General features: G+C 40.7%; 2 long non-coding RNA genes across 2 annotated transcripts; both read left to right on the plus strand.

The window, feature by feature from the left end:
* Positions 1-818: 818 nt before the first annotated feature.
* On the plus strand, positions 819-17,128 carry LOC111773786 (uncharacterized). The gene is made up of 5 exons (XR_002808412.2): positions 819-944; positions 10,223-10,275; positions 12,066-12,192; positions 12,782-12,848; positions 17,023-17,128. It is a non-coding gene; the product is annotated as an uncharacterized lncRNA (long non-coding RNA).
* A 655-nt stretch (positions 17,129-17,783) lies between these two features.
* Positions 17,784-19,947, plus strand: LOC138924881 (uncharacterized). Its single transcript, XR_011440232.1, has 2 exons — positions 17,784-17,900; positions 19,800-19,947. It is a non-coding gene; the product is annotated as an uncharacterized lncRNA (long non-coding RNA).
* The last annotated feature ends 371 nt before the right edge of the window (positions 19,948-20,318 follow it).

Raw genomic sequence — 20,318 nt, forward strand, 5'->3', positions numbered from 1 at the left:
TAAAGAAGAGAGAGAGAGACTAACTGTACATCTCATATTCCCAAACACTATTTTCCTGAGGAAAAAACCAACATATTTTCAGGTGGGTTTATACATACATTTGCCTCATTTGAACCGACTTATGTGGATAAAATTAGAGTTGCCAACTCCTTCACAAAAGGGTAGACACCATACCTTCTGTGTGTGTGTGTGTGTGTGTGTGTGTGTGTGTTGTGTGTGCACTTGAGAAACTTCTGGGAGCTTTTGAGAAACATTATTTGGTGATAATATAACAAACCTAATGAATAAGTGAAGAAACTTCTTCTGTTTGTGACCTTCGTAAAAGAGGTCAAAAGTAAGCATTTTCTTGTGTCATGTAGGAGCACACAGTGATTCTTTCTCTGGATTGTGCCATTTTTTTCAATTAGCTGCCCTCTCCTGGATCTCTGTCAGCGTAGGTTGCAAGAAGTGGTAAACTATTAACTTCCAGTTTCACGAAGCTTAAAGTACAATGCCAACCCTGCATGGTGCAAAATTTGCAAGTTGAATTCCATGAGAACAATCCCTTTGTCGGACTGAGTCCTGCTGGGGAGATTGGGAGGAATGGGGCCAGAAGTCTCCCTCAGCCCCCTGGATCCTTTATAACCTTCTTCTGCTTTGTGAGCCATCACCCACCCCCTGAAGGAGCCCGCCTCCATGTTCTTCTCTTATCTTTCCCCAACATGGCTGAGTAACCACGGCGACAGGGAGGACCTGTGGGAGGAACAATGCCAGCCTGGTGTTTTGTTCTGTCACTATGTTCCGCTCGGTGGCAAAAAGCTTTACAATCAAACAATATAGTCAAAGACGTCAAGTCAATGCAAGCTGAAGGCAGCTCAGGGAGGAGAAGGCAATGCTTGTGACTCAAGAAGATGCTGTGAATCAGCCCAGGAATTACCCAGCTGAGAAAACGATCTGATTTTAAAGTCAGTGATAAATTCTTTCCACCTAATCTTTATTTAAGCAACAACGTTAATTAGCTGTGACTATCTCCTGTAATTATCTTAAAACAGGATGAGTATTAAATGCTGATAAAGGCCATCTCAAAAGACAATACTGTAGTGAGTTTTGTTTGTTTCAAGTATACTATTTAAACTAAACAGACGTGGATATGGTGAAATTAGAAATATGTTAACCATCAACACTGTTTTCCATGGTCCAGATTGAAACTGGGAGTTAAAATGATGTTATAGGAACTTCCTACATGCTCTAGATGCCTGGCAGTTGCTTCTCCTGTTTCCAGATGCAATTTTTAAAATGTGGAAGGCATCTTATTAACTGTATCCTGCAATCAATTAATCAGTAAAATATTTATTGGGGCACTATAATCTTCAAGTTGTGGACAATACACAAAAAATACGAGATACGGTCATGTCTCCCCTTAAAGAGATTATAATCTACTTGAGGTGTGTGGGATGTGTGCGCAAATCTTAATCAGAGGTACTTAAAAAACTATGTAACTGACTCTAACTTTGGCTTTATCTGAGCAAAAACTTTTACCCTTGACTCCTACCAAGACTTGAGAACACGCTCATCAATTGCAGATTACTACAGAGCCTATAAGTCTCCATACTTCTAGGAACATTCAGCTTTTAAAAACAACTTGGTTTTTCATTTGGAAATCATAGCAGGATTAAGCTGCAAAGAGACCTCAATAGGTTGTAGTAATGGGCTAAACCTTAATTAACAAGGTTAACTTTAACCAATTAAACCGGAGGGTCTGCATTGGAGGACTGATGAGATTCCGGGCTCTGTGAGACCAGAGGTGGATGGTGTCTACTTCTCCTAGGGTCAGTATCTCCAGTGCCCAGCACAGTGTTTCTGACATGGTTGACGCTAAGAAATATTGTTGCATGAACGAACCTGCTCAAGTTACACAGCTAGTGAGTGAGAAGAGCTAGGTTTCACAGTGATTGATTCTGGAGGCACAGCAAAGGGAACATTTAACATGCTGGAAATGCCCCAGAAAAGACACACAAAAGAGGAAGGAGGGAGCCTTGTTTAAAGGAAGGGCTTTCATTTCACTTCATGGTATTTTTCCATTAATGGGTTGACCTATTCTGGATTGAAACCCGTGACTGGTTAATAAAATTAATTGTTGGTTCAGGATTGGCATTTTTTAAAATGGAAGGGAAGGGGAGGGTATATGAGTGCGTTAAGGTTGAAAGGGTAAGTCTTCTTTCCATAAACTTTTATTTCCATCATAGGAGTATACCTTATGCATTAATACACGTATTACATATACATATATATTTGTAATGTATTACAATGTTAATGATAACCAAAAGATTTTGAACAACATTTCTCTAGAAGGAAACTTGGTGGTTGGTTAAGAAAGAAGGAACAGTTTAGACGAAGGCAAGAGGGAGTGGCCAAAAAATGTGGGGAACTGCAAGTAATTTGGTCTGGTTATAGGGTAGGGTCCTGAGGGGGAGCAGTGGGAGATGAGGCTATAGGAGCAGGCAGAATACAATGACCAAGGGTGTTTTGCTCAGCTGAGGGATATGAACTTTATGCTAAAGGAATATTAAACAGAAGGGGAAAGAGAAGGCTAATAAAGAGTGACCAGGAGAGTGCGAAGACAAGGAAGAAACATTACAGAAGGTAATTATGCTACAGAGGGTTGACTTTCAAACAGAGGAGAAGCTGGTCAATAGTGTCAAATGCCCCATCGTGGTCAAACACAATAACAATAAATATGGAGGTCATATTTAACAGTTAAGAGGTCAGTGATCTTTGTTCCTACCTTTGTTCTTTGTTTCTTTTGGGGGCACCAAGATCCTACAATAAGAAATACATTTTACAGGGCAACCCAGCATGCATATAATACATAAATCAAACAAATTTTTCACAAAACAATATTTATTGTTACCATGTGCAACACACTCTCTCATTTTTTTCTACTCTATTCTCTTTATTTGTAAAATTCTAGTTGAGATCCGCTAAATTGATTTCACCCCGAAGTAATGGCTGGTGACCAATAATTTGAAAATGAATGCATTCAAACACAATGCAACTATACTGGAATGAAGAATATGGCAGTCAGAGTAGGTTCTCCTGCAACCAAAGCCAGTACTCTTTTCTGTCATGTGTGTCTGTTTTTGTATATCCTATGAGACAGATTTGACTTTGCAAAGCCAAGACGATAACACTTGTGTGTGTATGTAAATAAGTTAAAAAGAATTCTATTCAGTCTAGTCTCTATTTCAGACTTCCAGACCTTTTTTAGAAATGTGTTTTAAAAACCACTCTTACTGGTAGTTGCAAAATTTCTTCGTGAAACTACCTGTCTTTAAAAGCATAGAAGCAATACCCAGTCACAAATATTTTGTGGGATTGTGGAGGTGTGGGGTGGGGGGTAAGGAAAGAGAGCAGAGTGTCTAGATCAGAAAACTTCGGATTATGAAAAACAAAAACAACCCCTATGTTCCAGAGAAGATCATGAGTGATTTTCCTCTGTCTTGGAAAGGAATAGAGTTCAGAGAATGCACCCAAATTGGCTCACTAGGGTAAGAATCAGAACTTATTTAATAAAAATTTCATGATACATATGCAAGTTTTCTATTTTAAGGGTTGAAAAATGTTTAAAATAAGAACTACATTTTAAAATAATTACTTACCTCCCTATTAACAATTTTGCAAAGACAAGGAGATCTTTTTTAAAGCTATTGCACACCCAGGTCATATTTAAAACCTCCTAGATGCTCCATGTGGGGAAAAATATTTTAAGCAAATATCTATATTTCATTAAATTTGTTTGAGATAAAATTTTGGTAAAGAGTACTGCTTCAACGTATTTTCTTAGTTTTAATCCTTACCAAATATAATTATCATCATTTGACTGTAGAGCTTGCTAAGTGTAAACTTTATACTCATACCTTTTATTAGTTTCATTAAAATTTCATTGATTATGAAATGTTTGCTTTGTCATACAGCATCCTGAAAGTTCCAGACTTCTTAGAAAAGCAAGTTTTCAGTTTTCCCTGCAGGAGAGTTGTTCTCTAATGTTCTTCAGAATTGAATGATATCATGAAATCACTTCTTGAAATAAATGAAATGAAATGTAAAACGTTAAACACTTAAGCCCTGCATAAACTTCATGGACAGGATGGAGCAGGCCTGGGCTCAGTAAATAATAAAACGCTCCTAACGACTTCTACAAAACAGAAGGATTAACCGACACTTACCATTGCTTCTGAGAAACATGCCAACCAAACATGCCTAGTCAGGAGGCTTTCTCCAGCGGAGCCAAGCACTTCTGTCTCCATGAGTTAGTCCTGTGCTTACTCACTGACAGTAGGTTTGTGCTTGAACCTATTGGAGCCAGTTGCACTTGGCATTACTGATACAGGGGAATTCCTTTTCCTTTTCCCTACTGCTGGATTCCATGATGAGGGATTTTCCCCCAGCGCTTTCCAAACCTCTCTTCTCCGCTCTCATTCTGCCCCCGGGGTGGAGAAGTAATTTACAAATGGTAAAGATGGGAAGAAAAACTGAGCTGGTTGGCTTAGCCTTGCTGTTCTCTCTTGGATAAACGTGCCTACTTCTGCTCACCCAAGACCTCAGTCCCTGTGAGGGAAGGCCAGCCCACGTCCAGTGCTTCTTGGGACTAGATGGTTAAGTCCTGGCCTATTTCCTAGTTGTACTATCAACTTGGCTAATAAATCTAAAGTTGAGTCCTTCAACCTGGCTTCTATCATTATGAAAGTGATATTCTGACCTCAATATTTACTGTTGGTTTTACTTTCAACTTGTTCAGAACCTGGGTAGGAAAGAGGGGGAACTAATTATTGAGTCCCCTTTTGTAGACCTGTAACTTTAATTATGTGATTTAATTCAATATTACTTAAATCGATGAAATATAATTAGAGTTGTTTTAACTAAGTTCAATACTTTGGAAAGACTTGACAAAGGCAAATCATTTAATAAATGCTATTGATTTAAGTATAAGTGTGAAAAGTGCATTTAAAAATTATAAAAATCCAGAATTCTTCATTCATATTACTTCTCTAGTGTCTTGTAATTCTCTCTTTAATTTAAACAGAGACTAGAACTCATGTGTGATGCTTTTAAAGGTGTGCTTTTTACAAGACAAACACAGAATTCCAACCAGTTTATACAAACCAAAAGAAAAAGGCCTTGACCCTTCACAAAAAAATAACAAAATTTGCATATGTATATGTTTTAAGTCAAATAAGATATTTAAAGTCTTTATGTATCTTTTTTTCTTTACAATTTCCTACTTAAATCAATTTTCTAAAAAAATTCTCTCTTGCCCCAGAAAACTTCTACCGAGGTTCTTATTTAAAACTTCTAGAATGTGGGGGAGCCAGGAAACCCTTCGAGAATCCGGTGAAAGCTGAGAATCTTTTCCTTCCTTAGAGGGCACGTACGCACAAAGCTGCGGCTCACAGACCCCATGACCCTCATCTTTGCTTGAGTTCCGTGAAAAACCTTCCATCTCCAGGTGTTACTTGATGGCTAGACTAATATTTGCCACCATCGCAGGACAGCCATCAGATAAAAGCGATCTGAGGCAGCGGAAGTAGGAATCTGTCACTCACTTGATTCAGATCTCATCTGGCTGCATATCTAGAGGACTGCTTGAAGGTCAGGCACCGTATTTTCAGAGGCGGATTCAAAAACTAGAACTTATTTAGAGGAAATGGCTAGGATAATGCAGGATGTGGAAACTTCGCCACAGCCACAGGACCAAAACTGGGGAGTTTTAATCTGAGGAAATTGACTTCGGGATGAAGAAGAACTGTCCTTGTTGAGGAGGGACTGGCAATGAACGTGTGGGCTGTTCTGTGTGTTGCAGTAGGTAGAATGTGGAACAACAGGAAGAAGCTACTCCCCGGCAGGTTTGGGCTTTGTCCGAGAACCCTTTCAGCTGGAGAAATGATTGATTAATTAACTAATTAACAAGCATTTATAAAGAGCCTACTATCATCTCAAGATTTTAGGCTCCCTCTCTCTTTGACGAGGTCTGAATGTATTTTAAATCAATCTCAGGTCCGGAAAAGCTGAAGGCACTGTGTTATAAAGATTGCTTTTTCACTTGCATGTTATTCTCCATTTTTAAAAAGGTTATGTAAGTGTTGCAGTCAGGGGCTTCTATAATATTGCATTGATTTTCTTGGTATTGTGCTCTCGATTTGTCTATTCAAAAGAATTTCTTGATTTTGCCTCTTTTTCTGGGCAATCCTTAATGTAATGATAAAACAGTCTACAGTTTCCTTTAAAATCTCATCCATCTTTTGACCTACATACTAATCTCTCTTTTCCTCCCACTCTATTCCAATTTTTGTGGAAATATTCCTGTAGGGAAAAGGGGGATTTATTCTTATTCGTGGTATTTTAATTTTCTAGGAGAAATTGGATAATGCCAACAGTGCTTCTCTCACTTCCTGCGGTTTCTTTTCTCTCTCTCTCTTTCACTGTCTTTCCCTCTTTCCCTGTAACTTGTGCCCAAATTCTTCCTGAATAGCTGCACAATCAAGGCTGGCTACATAATTTGCTGACTCTGTGTAAAATGAAAAGGTGGGGCCTCTTGATGAAAAATTATTAAGAATTTCAAGATGGCAGCAAGAGAGCATTAAACCAAGTGCAGGGCACTTCTGTGTGCACAGGTTGCACACCCATGAGCCAGTCCCATATGTAGCTGTCATTTGTTGGGTACCTTCTAGTTTCCAGGCACTGAGAAAACTATTTAACATGGATTATCTCATTTAATCCTCCCTGCAATATTATCATCCTAATTTTGTGAATAAGAACATGGAGACCCATTGGGAGGAGATAATTTTCTAAGGCCACATGCATAGTAAGTGGAGTTGTGGGATTAGAACTCATGCCTTATGCCAGAGCCCCTTTCTCTAGGGAATTAGGGAAAAGATGTAGAGAAAATGTAAGCAGCTGAGACTATCACTCATCTTAAAGACCTCCCCATATAAAGCAAGTAGCTGCTCTATATGCATTAAATCAGAGCATGTGGACTTCTAGGGAGTCAAAGAAAAATAAGACGAGCCCCTGCCTTTTAGGCATATGCAACAAAGCAGAGGAGGATCCCGCAGGAGGATGGTGTCTCACTCAGAAGATGAACTTGGTTTAGTAAGAATTCTGCTATTGAGTGAAAGTCAAAAGTCCTTCCCATCAACGCATCCCGTAACCCAGGCCTCCTCTCCCCGGCTCAGTAATGGTATACTGTCTTTCCCACCCGCCTCCCTCTTCCTGAGAAGATTTGGCTAGCTGTAAGAGTCATGGCTGCCAGGTCCCTAAGCCCCTTTTCCCTCCAAGAGAGGAAAAGCAACTCATTGGATTGGTGGGTAGTAAGGATCTGGCAAACACGGGTCCACTTTTGGGGGCTGGGTGAAGTTAATTTATCCAAAAGCTATAAGCAGTGGAGATGCACTCTCTTTGTCCCATCTGCCCTGGACCAGTCGGAAGCAGTGATCTTAGATATTTATTGCTCTTCTTCAGGCTAAAACTCTTCTTTGAGTAATCCTCTTCTTGAGGCCTACGGTTGAAGAATAGGAGTGTTAGCAAGCCTTGTGATTGCACATACGGAATAGTATTTTCCAGTCAATGTTATCGGTAGCAAAGCAAATATCTGTTTTTGTTCTTCATCTCTTGATCTTTATAACTTACTTATGAATTGCTTTTGGAGTTGAGAGGAAGAAAGGATATTACTTTTTGCTTTCCCAAGTCACAACAATGATTCTCCACCCCCGTATATACATACATTCCCCTTTTCTGAACCCTTAAAACATCACTTTGCTCAGATCTATCACTCAGTACTGGTGGGTACAAAATTCCTTCCACTGAAATTTTTCTGTTCTGTTAAGTAGAGCACTAAACTAAAGAGACAATTTCTGAAGTCAGCTCTTTCATTAATTGGTTGTCTGGCTTTGCACAAGACACTGTGGGCTTCAGTTTTTTCATTTGTGAAAAGAAGAGTGGGATCTGGTAATCTCGAGAGTCCCACCCACCTCTGACATGCTCTGAATCATTCCTTTAAGGTCAGGGTCCCAGCGTCTTTCAAGATGCCAGCCCAAGGGATCCCCTAGCAAGTTAATCTGAATAGCTGCAATTACGTGACAGGGATGGAGAAGGCTTCAGGTAGCAGGTACACTTAGCTAAGATAGTTGAGACACAGTGTCCCAGCCTATGTTCTCTAAACAGGGGTGACTTGAAGGGTGCAGACTTGGGGCAGCAGACAAGGATGTTGCTGCAATAGTTTAAGAAGGAGTATTTTGAGAAGACTGGATTTCATTGAGCTTCCAACATCATGCAACATAGGTGACCGCTTACGTTTTCAGGTCCAGGTGTGCTATCTTTTCTGAAAAGATTAACAATCACTTTAATCATCTGCTTTCTAAATATTCATCTTTTGGGCATTTCCAGGTGGCAGGAATGCTTCTAGGCATTGGATTAAATCAGTGAATGAGACAGAGTACAGTCTCTTCCCAGGAGGAACTTACATTCTAGAGAGAGTAGAATAGAATTCAAGGAGGAGAAAGCAGGACCGAGCCTCTGAAACACAGACAGACTTGGCTAAGGTTTAGTGAATAAGGAAAATGTAATGGTTAATTTTATGTGTCAACTTCACTGGGCCACAGGGTGACCAGATTTGGTCAAACATTATTCTGAGTGTTTCTGTGAAGGCGCCTAGGGATGAGATTGAGTTTGAAATTGGTGAACTTTGAGTAAAGCACATTGCCCTCCGTAATGTGGGTGGACCTCATCCAAGCCACTGAAGACCTGAATAGAACAAAAGGCTGGTCTCCCCTAAGTGAGAGACAATTCTCCAGAAGACTACCTTTATCTGCAGCATCTGCTCTTGTTGGTTCTACAGCACACAGCCTTCAGACTCAAAATGGGACATCAGTTCTTCTGGGTCTCCAGTGTGCCAACCCACCCTGCGTAATTTAGACTTGTCAGCCTCCATGAACAGTGTGAGCCAATTCTGGATAATAAATCTCTTTCTGTATGTATACACATTCTATCGGTTCTGTTTCTCTGGAGCGTCCTGACTAACACAGAGATGGACAATGAAAATAAGATGGAGAGGTAGGCAGGGTCTATGCCGGGTTAGGCGTTTTTGACATGGTTGAGAATTGTATTTTAAATGTAATAGGTAGGCATTCAAGGCTTTTTAGCAGGAGGATGTTAGCACCTGGTTTACCCCTGGCTCACTCAGGCTGTTGTATGGAGGATGGATTGAGGAAGGCAAGCATGAAAGCAGGGAGACCAGAGAGGTGGCTACTGCAAACATCCAGGCAAGCGATGATGGCATGTTTAATAGTTGAAGAACATTCATTGAAATTTGTCAGAAGTGGTCAGATTCTGGAAACATTCAGGAGTGAGTGCTGGCAGGACTTACTCTTGGATTTCATATTTATTTTCAAATTTGAAAAACAAAGATTATTTTCTTCTGTCATAAGAACACAGAAACAGAGCAGATAAGTAGGTCGTGACTCTGGCCCAGAAGAAACTGTAGTCATGTGTAGATTGACGAAAACAAAAATAAAGTTTGTGCTCATTAATATCAAAGTGGATCTCAGAGTAATCAAAAAGCCCATGATTAGTCCAAGTGCCTTTGAAGACAACCATGCCTCAGTTTCCTCATCTGCAGAATGATGATGATAATAGGACCCACCACATAAGGTGTCATAGGGATTAATACTCATATAGGACTTAGAAAAGTGTCAAACAGAAGGTGAGCATCATCTAAGTTTTTGTTATTATAATTGCTATTATTATCATTATCCTCATTATTATAATTGGTAAAAATCCAAGGAAAACCTAACTGAGACAGAATCAAAACCCAAATACTGTCCTAGAGGGAGCGAGAGTCACGCTCTGGATTAATTCTGAGCACAGATTAAACAGACAGAGGCTTATGGGAATGATGCAGACCTGCTTGTACTGAGAGCTATTGTCCCAGAAAATAAACAGCTCAGCACTCAGAGCCTCCCACACACACACAAAACAAGCAGGGAAGTTCTCAAGTGCTCTGGAGAACATTTAGTCCTTAGACACCCGTTCTGATTTAAAAAATAAATTCTCTAGAGTAATGATAATAAAATCGATCAGGTACCTACAACATGCAAATCAAGCGCTAGCATCTTTACATACATTACCCATTTAACATAGTTTAATTCAAGTAATGACCTAACAAGATGTATTTTTACCTGTGTTACAGGTGGGGAAAGTAGGCTCGGAGAGGTTAACTAACGTGCTCAAGATCTCGTGCTAGTAAGTGAAAGATTCACACTTTTGTTTATTTCAAAACCCGTGTTTTATGTGTTGAGTTGGAAAAGAATGAGAATTACATACAGAGAGAGCAAGGAACCTCATTCCTTGGTTAACAGGAAGGGAAAAGCCTTCTCTGTTTGTATTGCTTCGAACGCGTAGGGATTAAGAATGTGAAATACAGCCCCTGATGCCGTGCCTCACTGATGGGAGCAGCTGCTGTTACCCTTGGGCAGGAGCCCTCTGATGATTATTCTCCCACACAGCTTCCCTCACTGCCCTTCCTCACACCCCTTCACAAATAACAACCACAATGAAAGATAAGCCATCCAATCACACTTCCAGCTCTTACACACAGTCAGATGCACTCTCTCGGCCCGTTTGGTGGGGTGAAGGGGTCGTGTTGGAGGAGCGTGGAAAGACTTCATCAGTTTTCTATAAATCGCCTGACTCGGAGCTTGGCCTCTCCTCCCTGGATACGTCCCTCCACGAAGAGTTTTTCCCTGACATAACAAAGATGGAGCAGAACCACGGCCCCGAAGAAGCTAAAGAGACTTTCCCGTTGTGTCTAAGGAATGTTCGGTTGAATCTGGAGCTAGAGAGTGAGATCAATATCTTTCACTCCTTTCTGAATGGCTGGAAAGAAGAACTGGAAGATGGTGATTTTAAGACACAAAACTGTTGATTATTTACTTGATGTCTTTGGGCACACAGCTAGAGGCACACCAGTAGGACATGGTTAGCACGCATCTTCATGAGTGGGTCCTTTGTGCACTCCTTTTGGGGTTCTGGGGAGCATCAATTCAGTCTTCACTTGCGCAGATATGGTATTTGAGAAATATCCAGGCTTTCACATTCCCCCTGCTATCTCTCAGCTATCAACTGAACCAGAAACAAACTACGTTAGGGTTACCTCAACCCTGTTCATCATCCCCCTTTGGGCCCTGTTATTCGAGGTGTGATCTGCAGACCAGTATCATGGGCACTGCCTAAGAGCTTGGGAGAAATGTAGAATCTTGGGCTCCACCCCAAACCAACTGAAGCAGAATCTTATTTTGATAAGGACCCAAAATGATTCATACGTACACACATTAAGGTTTGAGAACCATTGTCTTAGAGTATTAAGGATTAAACTGGGGCCTTTAAGGGTGGGCATAACTCCCAGCAACAAGGCGCAGAAAGATGCAAAAATTCTTTGTCAACCATAGTCTGTAAGGGGTGGAGAGAAACACCTACACCTATCCCTATCACACCCCAAGAATGTAGTGAACTAGAATTGTTGGTCCATCAGTTATGAGTAATTTGGCCTGTTAACCATCAATGAAAATGATATGAAGATGAACAGAATAACAATCCTATACATACTGGTCCTCTAAAGGTGATTTGAACCATTGGTACCAGGAAGGCAATTTACCCAATAGAACTGATAATCGTCACCTTTTCCCTTCCCCTAGAAAACCAACTGGATGGTTTTACATGGTGGCATCAACCCCTTTGACCTTCCGTTCTTACATGGTTTCTGAAACATTTATCCTTCCTACATAACAAAATGAGTCCCACAAAATAGGAAACAGGGCAGATTTCCATAGTTTTCCCAGATGGATGTATGCTTTATGGTGGGGTGGGTAGAGAGAAGAAGGAGAAGGGGTTTCTGGGCCTGGATGGTGGAGGGAAGGGTGAAGGGTAGGGCATTATCTCTCTCTGCCGACCTAGGCAGGATGATACTGACACATGCAAACATTTTGTGGTTTATAAAACACTTGTATGTACTTTATCTCATCTTACTCTGACAGAAACCTCATGACAGGGATTTTTATTGATTGCACCGTTTTGCAGATGAAGAAATAAGACTGGGAGAGGTGAATCGACTTGGCTAAATTGACAAAATTAGTGAGCAGTGAAGGGAATCCTCATAACCAGGTAGGTAAGCAAAGTGAGAGTATTTTCTACTGTACAGAAAAAAAGAGGAAGGGAGGGAGGATGGGAAAGAGGACAGGAGAGAGAATAAAGGAAGGGAAGGATGGAGGGAGGAGGAAAAAAGGAAGGGTAGATGGAAAACTGCTCATTTTTTATTGCAATTTTCCAACATTTTAACTACACATTTTATCCCTTTGCCTTGTGAATTGATCTTTCTCAACTTGGTCCTACTGCTTGTCGTTGTTGACTTGACATAAAAAAGGTCCCTAGTAACTCTGACTACTAATTACATAAAAAAGGGAAATGAAATCTCAAATGCTTTGATTAAGTGTGTAAATTAACTGAACTTAGGACACACACAGAATCATAGTGTGTTTTCCAGAATCTCTTTTCTGCTACAGCTTGTAATTTTAGTTGGTGTAAGGCTGTTCATCCCCAAACTTTGACTGCATTTTCTCTTAAATGATTTTGAAGTTAATGTCCTCACAGTGATAATTTATCACTGTGAAAAGGGAGAAACACGACTTAAGTATGCAAGTATTTAGACCCACGTTTGTTGTTGGCTTATGTCATGTTGTTACTGTCCTTCCAGCTTCCACTGAAAAGGACAGCTGAAATCCTAAAACTATGGAGTATCAACACTGGAGAAAACCCAAGAGGTAACCTGTTTCAACCATGACATTTCACGATGATGACATGGTGGCCCAAAAGACGGAGCCACTGGTTTGTCCAAGATTCACAACCACTAAGTTAGTACTTGAGCCCAGATGTTTAGATTACATGATAAGAAAAATAATATGTCAAGCAAGCTAAAGATTTCTCTTTGTTTTTGGAACATTAGCATAATCACTCTGGCCCCTCATTATCAAACCAATCAGATTTTTTTTTGTTTTACCTACATGGTCCAAACAAATCATTTTCACATCACTATGCTTTGTTTCTCCCCTCAAGGATAAGAACAATGGAGCCACATTGGCTCTGCATCTTTAATTCTCAAAGATTTTAATTCCATGAAGGATAAAGAAGGACTTTTGCCTGAGACATTTTCACATTCTGTTCTACCAGCTTCTGAATAGTCTGATGATCATTTTGTGTCCTCAGCACCTGGCACAAAGACTTGACATTGAGTTAACTGCTGGGAGTAAATAATTTATTTAATTTTTACAATCTTACCAGTGGTAGAATGCCCATTTTACAGAGGAGAAAACTGAGATTCCTCAAAGTTATGTCACTTGCCCAAAGCAACACAAGTTAGACTATGTTGATGGGAAGCGGGGAGGGAAGAGGACAAAAGGGGTGATTAGGCACATGTGTGTGGTGACAGATTGTCATTAGTCTGTGGGTGGTGAACATGATGTAATCTCACAGAAATCTAAATAAATAATGATGTACACCTGAAATTTATCTAATGTTATAAACCAATGTTACTACAATAAAGCAAAAAGAAAAAAGCATATGTCGAAGCCCTTACTGAACCCCAATCCTGTCTCATTTGAGACCCAGTGGCTTTCCTCTGCTGTAGATAAATACAAAAATTGCCTCTTGATGAAGTGAATGAATAAAGAATCAAAGGAATGAAAGACTATGCATCTATACCCCAAGATCTGGACGTTGCCCCAATCATTCTAGCAAAGCAGTTAGGGAAAAAAACCTATACCGGTTTGATATCTCAATTGTTTGCTAGAATCACCTGGAAGGAGACAAAATTGCCAGAGGGGATCACCAGGAGAGACATTGAAAGAGACTGACAAGAGGAGTATTGCTTTCCTAGCTCCTGCTGCGTCAAAGCGCGCTTCCGAGAGAATACGGGGCCTCCATCTCTCGCTCCGTGCCACCGGGGCAAGTGGCCGGCTGCCAAGCTGCTATAAATCTGTTTTTTAATTGAACCTTCTCTCTGGCCTCGCCATTGGGATTGCTGCACAAACAAGGAAAGCAAGAGGAGCCCCTCTGTGATTATCATCACCGGAAGAAATTTAGAGGATGAAATAGAAAAGACAATAGCAGCAGTGGGGGGACTGGAAGGTTTATTTCAGGATTGCGTGAGAGTCTTCATAAATAATCGAGAGGAAGAAACAGGTTAAACTGAAAATAAATGTAGCATACAAAATTATCTGTGTTCCTGTACAAGGGAAGTGTTTAAATACAGCCAGAATCCTTGGAACAAAACCAGAGGACTCCTGTTGTCTGCGTAGCTAGTCACAGTAAATGGCTCCTGTGACTCCAGTGTGCCAATTAAACAGTTTGTCTCTGCCTCGACCTTAATTTGGCAGACAGCTCTGTTGTAAATCTGCGGACTGGGATGGAGGGAAGTTGATTCTTAGCTGCACCCCCCAGAGCTTACTCTTTGCGTAACGCAGAATGTAAATATGTCATTGTGTTGTCTGAAAGTCGGATGAAAGATGCCAATTGGAACAAAATATGCAAGTCTCAGATTAATTACTACTTGAAATATTCTAATTTACTGCCCATGTTTTGTGTATCAGAAGAAGCACAAGGACCTGTGGACCTTGCAAATGCAGAGCGACTTCAGGACTTCAGAGGGAGAAGTCTAGAAATTCAAAGGACTTGTCCCTTTGTCAAGATCAGGTTTCTAGAAACTGCCTGTCTAAAAACTAGATGATGCCCATCAAGGGTTAAGATGCCAGCAATGTTCTAAGTACCAAATTTAGTAGCCACTTGACATAATTTAATTATGTCAAAGGTCAAGAATCATATTCAAACATTTTTTACAAAGGGTTCATTGTTTCTATTTTTTGATTTGGCGGTTAGCTGTGAGAAACGTAAATGGCTACCAGCTAGTGGGAACAATGTTGGTAGATTTTATAGGACAGTTCCACTATAAAAAACTCAAAAGACTCTCTGGAAGTCAGAGATCTTGGTTCTGCGTTATAGGTAATGATGATTCTCTTGCTGAAAGAAAGATTAAACAACTTCGGCCAGACCATCTAAGTGTGGTTGCTGCAGTGAATGCCAGAAGACAATGAGCTGAGAGGATTTTAGCCCAGTCTACCATTTACAATATTGGACTGAATCTCAAGTTCTCGGGCCATCTCATTCCCACCCACAAAGCAAAGGCCTGGTTTGGGACAGCTATGCGAAAAGGGTGGTCCAACCTGGGCCTACCTTATCATTTAATTCAGGGTTCTAAAATCATTGTTTAGGTTGGTTCCCATCTGCTTTGGAAATGAATGGAATGCGACAGTGGTAGGTAAGCTGCATCAGACGATATCACTGACGTAATCCCCTCTTTTTCTTTTTGAAAAACTGCATATTTACAGAAAAGTTGCAAACATAGTACAGAATTGCTGTATACTCCTCACCCAGTTCATTTTACATTACCGTGGTGCATTTGCCAAAAGAAACAACACTAGTTTATTACTATCAACTAGCTCCAGATTTATTCGGACTTTCCACTAATGTCCGTTTTTCTGTTCCAGGCTCCCATCCAGGATATTCCATTGCATTTATTGGTCGTGTGTTCTTAATCTCCCATGGTCTGTGACATCCTCATCTTTCCATTTCTATTCTTTGGAATCTAGTCTCTAAATCCTGCTCAAATGAGGGAGGTGGTGTCAGGGGGTGACTAAGCTGCATCTCCTGGAGTGGGCAGCATCTATGTCTATTATTTTGAATTCGTCTGTAAGGAAGATTTGTCTTTTCTCCCTCATTTATTTATTTATTCAATTATTTATTTATATTACTATGGACTCAAGTATATTTATTTTGTACATTGGTTTGTATTTTTACTCATGTATATTTATTTTGTACTTTGGGTTCTTATCCAACACTATGTTATTTATTTTGTTGCTCTAATTCCAGCTTTAGCCATCAGGAGCTCTTTCAATTGCCTCCTGTGTCTGTTTGATATGTCCCCATCCTTTGATTTTTTTTTTCTTTTTTGGTGAGGAAGATTGTCCCTGAGCTAACATCTGTGACAATCTTCCTCTATTTTGTATGTGGGACACCGCCAGAGTATGGCTTGATGAGCGGCGTGTAGGTCCATGCCAGGGATCCAAACCTGTGAACCCCGGGCCATCAAAGCATAGCACATGAACTTAACCACTACACCACTGGGCCAGCCCCATCCTTTGATTTTTAAGTACTTCCTTACTTTCTGGTACTACAAGATGCTCCAGGCTCATTTCGTATTTTCCTTGCCCCAACCCTAGAATCAGCTGTTTCTCCAAGGAACCTTGATTCCATTTATTGGAGAATAGAATTTTGAAATTAAGATCTGGGTGCTATATGTGCTCATTACTACTGGGGTGTTTTGCTTCCAAGCCCTCTCACCTGACAGAACTAGGGAACATATGTGTGTATACCGAAACTCATTGACACACATATCTGTAATTGTTCCTGTATCTGTCCATCCATCCATCCATGAGTTCATGCTGATGTCCCAGACTCTAACCCTGTACCACCTGGTTCCTTCTGACCTTCCCTGCTTGCTCATCTGCAACCTCCCTCTCCAGTAATGAGAAGCCTGGCTCCCACCATTCGTCAGCCATTTACTGATATGTTCAACCCCAGTATACATGTGAAGCATTTTCAGAATTGTCAGTCTATACCACCAGAAGAAACAAATTTACCAGCTAAAAACCAGTCAAAATATTGTCTTCCAGAATTACTTAGGTCGGCTCCTTTATCCTTCAGTCTGTACGGTAAAGTCATTTCATACTTTTGTAATACAACAAGATTCACGTGTCATAGTCTGCCCACCATTGTGGTTGTTGGTGGTGATGATTTTTTTAGCTTGCGTACATTACAGTTTATTCCTTGTGATTTGCAGTTCTATTGCTTTGAGATAATTCTTTTTTTTTTTTTTTTTAACAGATTGAAGCTTCTAAACTGAGCCAGTGCAAGAGAGGAGAGGAAGAGCCTGCACCAACTGCCCAATCTCTGCACCACCACAACCCTGCCTTTTTGCCTCATCCTCTGGGTACCAGGACTCAGGAATTCTCTGCTGAAATAGGCTAAACCTACTTCCAGGTCCAGCATGGACCTCTTCCCTAGGTTCCTTCTCCTGAAGCTGAGGGGAAGCCAAGGGGTTGCTGTTTTTTGGGTGGTGATGTCAGGATTGGGGGGGGGGTGGGAGAAAAGCAACAAGCAGTGGGCTGGGGATGGGGGACTCCCCTTATCCTCTTGCCCTGAGCCCCACAAAGATATTAGGAAGCAGGTCATGTGCTATGTGCTCAAATTATCCCATTTAATCCTTAAAACAATGCTGTGAGGTATCCACATTATACTGAGGAGCAAGAGGGCACAGAAAGCTTATGTAGATTGTCTAAGGGGACACAGTATGCAAATAGCGGAAGGTGGGATGCAAGTCCAGATTTATTTAACTATGGACTTGGGGCTTTAACCAATACACTACAGTATACTGTCTCTTTCAGAGCTGCCATGTTGCATGACTCCATTCATGCTGTTGTCAGGTAAGTGTACATCCTGGAGTTGGGGACCACACAGTCAGTATGGCTGCACCAGGTAGCCAGCGCTGTGAAAAGAAACAATTGCTCGTTCACAGCATCCAACCTGTTCACTGTGCTCAGCCTCATTTCCCACCTGCTCCTCTGACCCTTTTCTCCTTTTGGATTTGTCCTCAGCCAGCAGCCTGGGCTCCCGAATTTACAGCATCTGTGGTCCTCAGCTCTCTAGCGCACATGCATGTACTTGAGAAGCCATGTGTCTTTCCATCATGAGGTTTAAAATGGGTAAGCTCATTCTCAGCAAATGGCAGGTATGCCTCTCCAGGTGGGAGGGCATGACATTTCTGCTGCGTGCCCCTCCTCCCCCCTAGCCTCCCCCACAAGGGAGTATTTTAATAGAAGGTTAATGGAGGGCATGCAGAACAAAAAGAAAACCCTGTCATCGTTATTCCATGTTTTACTGTAATAGAGGTCAGTTCTCCCAATTCTTCCTAGTATCCATCTTTAAAATGAATTATTTAGCCTCTGAAAACAAAACTAGTTTATTTATGATGACAGAGAAGCTGTAAATGTGCTCCTGATCTGTGCATTGACTAATTAGATTAATTAAGCTGCATGCATTTCAGAACAGGCAGGCAGGTGGCAAATAACATTTGAGATGATTTATATGATATATTCCATCAAGCTTACAGTTGATAAATAATATCACGTTCATTCCATTAAGATATCGAAGTGGAAAAAGAAAACAGCGCATTCTTGGCTCTGGGCTGTTACCAAAAGAGCAACTGTTGAGATTACTGCATGGGCATTATTTACTCTGCTCATAACAGTGGAGGAAAAAAATGTGAGCCAAATTTCAAACTCAAGTTAGGCTCATCAGGCCCTTTCATTATGCAGAGATAATTCTTTGCCATGGCAGTAGAATTGAATTTGAGGAATAGAGATGAGATTTGAATTTTAATTAAGCCGTTGCTGCTTGCTACCAAATTTTGCTAGAAGCTCTCATACCATGGTCCTTTACTAATCAGCCTGCTTTCAGCGGGTAGTCTTGGTAAATGAGTGTGAAATTGGCTGAATACAAGATCTCTCCTTCTGCGGTCTTCAAACTTCCAATTGCCTAAGAATCACTGGGAATGTTTGTAGAGTGCAGGTTCCTGAGCCTCGGCCCCGGTGGGTGTGGAGGAAGCCCAGTGATCTGTATTTTTTAATCAATACCTTGGATATCAATATTAGCCCACACCAATAAGCTCACATACCAAGAACTGAATCCTGTGACTTGATCTTTGGTCTTTCAGGATGCTCAAGTTCATTGACCATATTAGACTCACTTCTTCTCTTATAGTAGTCATTGTTTCTCCATGTTTGGTCAAAAAACCATATGCATTAGAATTTCCAAGGGGATATTGTAAAAATTCAGATTCCTGGGCTTCCCTCAAAACCTACTGAATTTGAATATATAATGAGAATCTGCATTTTAGCAAATGATCCAGATGATTCTAATGCATACTAAAATTTAAGAACTACTGCCTTGAAGCTAGAAATATTTGATATAGGTGTAACAGAAAATGGCAGAGTATCTGCCCTGTAGTCATAGTTTTGCTTAAAAGACAAAGATGTGTGTCTCGCTCTGCCTAGGTCAATGACATCTCTAAGAATGATCTTAGGCCTGGACAGAGGTAGTGCTGAAATGGTCTCCTCTCCAGGACTAGCTTCTGGCCTTACAATCTTGGGAGGTTTATCCCAAGGAAGGAAGGTTTATCCCACTGGGAAGGAAGTGGGTGAATGGGAAGTCGTCTGAGCAACTGCTTTTGGGATATAATGGTGGGTCACACAGATGTGGTGGCAATGATTAACGGCAGAAATTGATATGTGAGACAGACCTCAGTGAAAAACTGACATCCTCCCCAGCCCAAAAAGAGATGGTAATATTTTCTATATAGCTGAAGGGCAGGCAAAGTGGCGGAAGAGAAGTCTTCAGAATAGAGATGGACAGGTGCACCAGCCAGGTAATCCAGGAAAGGGGCAGCCACATTTTACAGAGCATATTAGCCAAAGCAAAATCTCCACCAGAAGCATATGATAAAGTCTTTATTTAATCTTTGAGCAATCAGGTAAACAGAGATAGAGAATAATTTGGAAATCGTAATAGAATTCTAATTCTAAGATGTTGTCATTTTGTCCCAGACTGCATCAGACAAGGATGAGCTGGGTGTAAAAGGTGAACTTTGGAACATGGGAGGAGAGGACCTTGTTGAAGATAAGAAAATACTGGATAAAATTATCACTCATTGTACAACGAGAAGGATCTAGAAATTGATTTCAGAGCCTCTTTTATATGCTTCATAATTCTTGCAATAATTTCTTTTGCTCATTACTGTATATTGTTTTTCCATCGATAATATAGATCCAGGTCATTCTCAATAAATCCTGTGTTCATCTTCAAGGTCCCAAAGAAAGAACGTTCAGGTATTGATGCATATTAGGCACCTTAGATGAGTAAATTCTGCTTGATGGATACAAAGATTGTAGTTCCCAGAGTGAACAAAACCTTGTAAGCAACATTCCTCCGGAGCATCTTTCTGAATGAGTGGGCTGCATCTTTGCATAGTGAAAGGAATATCACTCAAACCTGTAAAAATCTATCCCAACACATTTAAAATGTCCAAACTAGTAAAGCATTGTTGATAAGATGGTCTATTAAGC

Source organism: Equus caballus, chromosome 6 (assembly GCF_041296265.1).
Source record: "Equus caballus isolate H_3958 breed thoroughbred chromosome 6, TB-T2T, whole genome shotgun sequence".
Taxonomy (NCBI): Eukaryota; Metazoa; Chordata; class Mammalia; order Perissodactyla; family Equidae; genus Equus; species Equus caballus.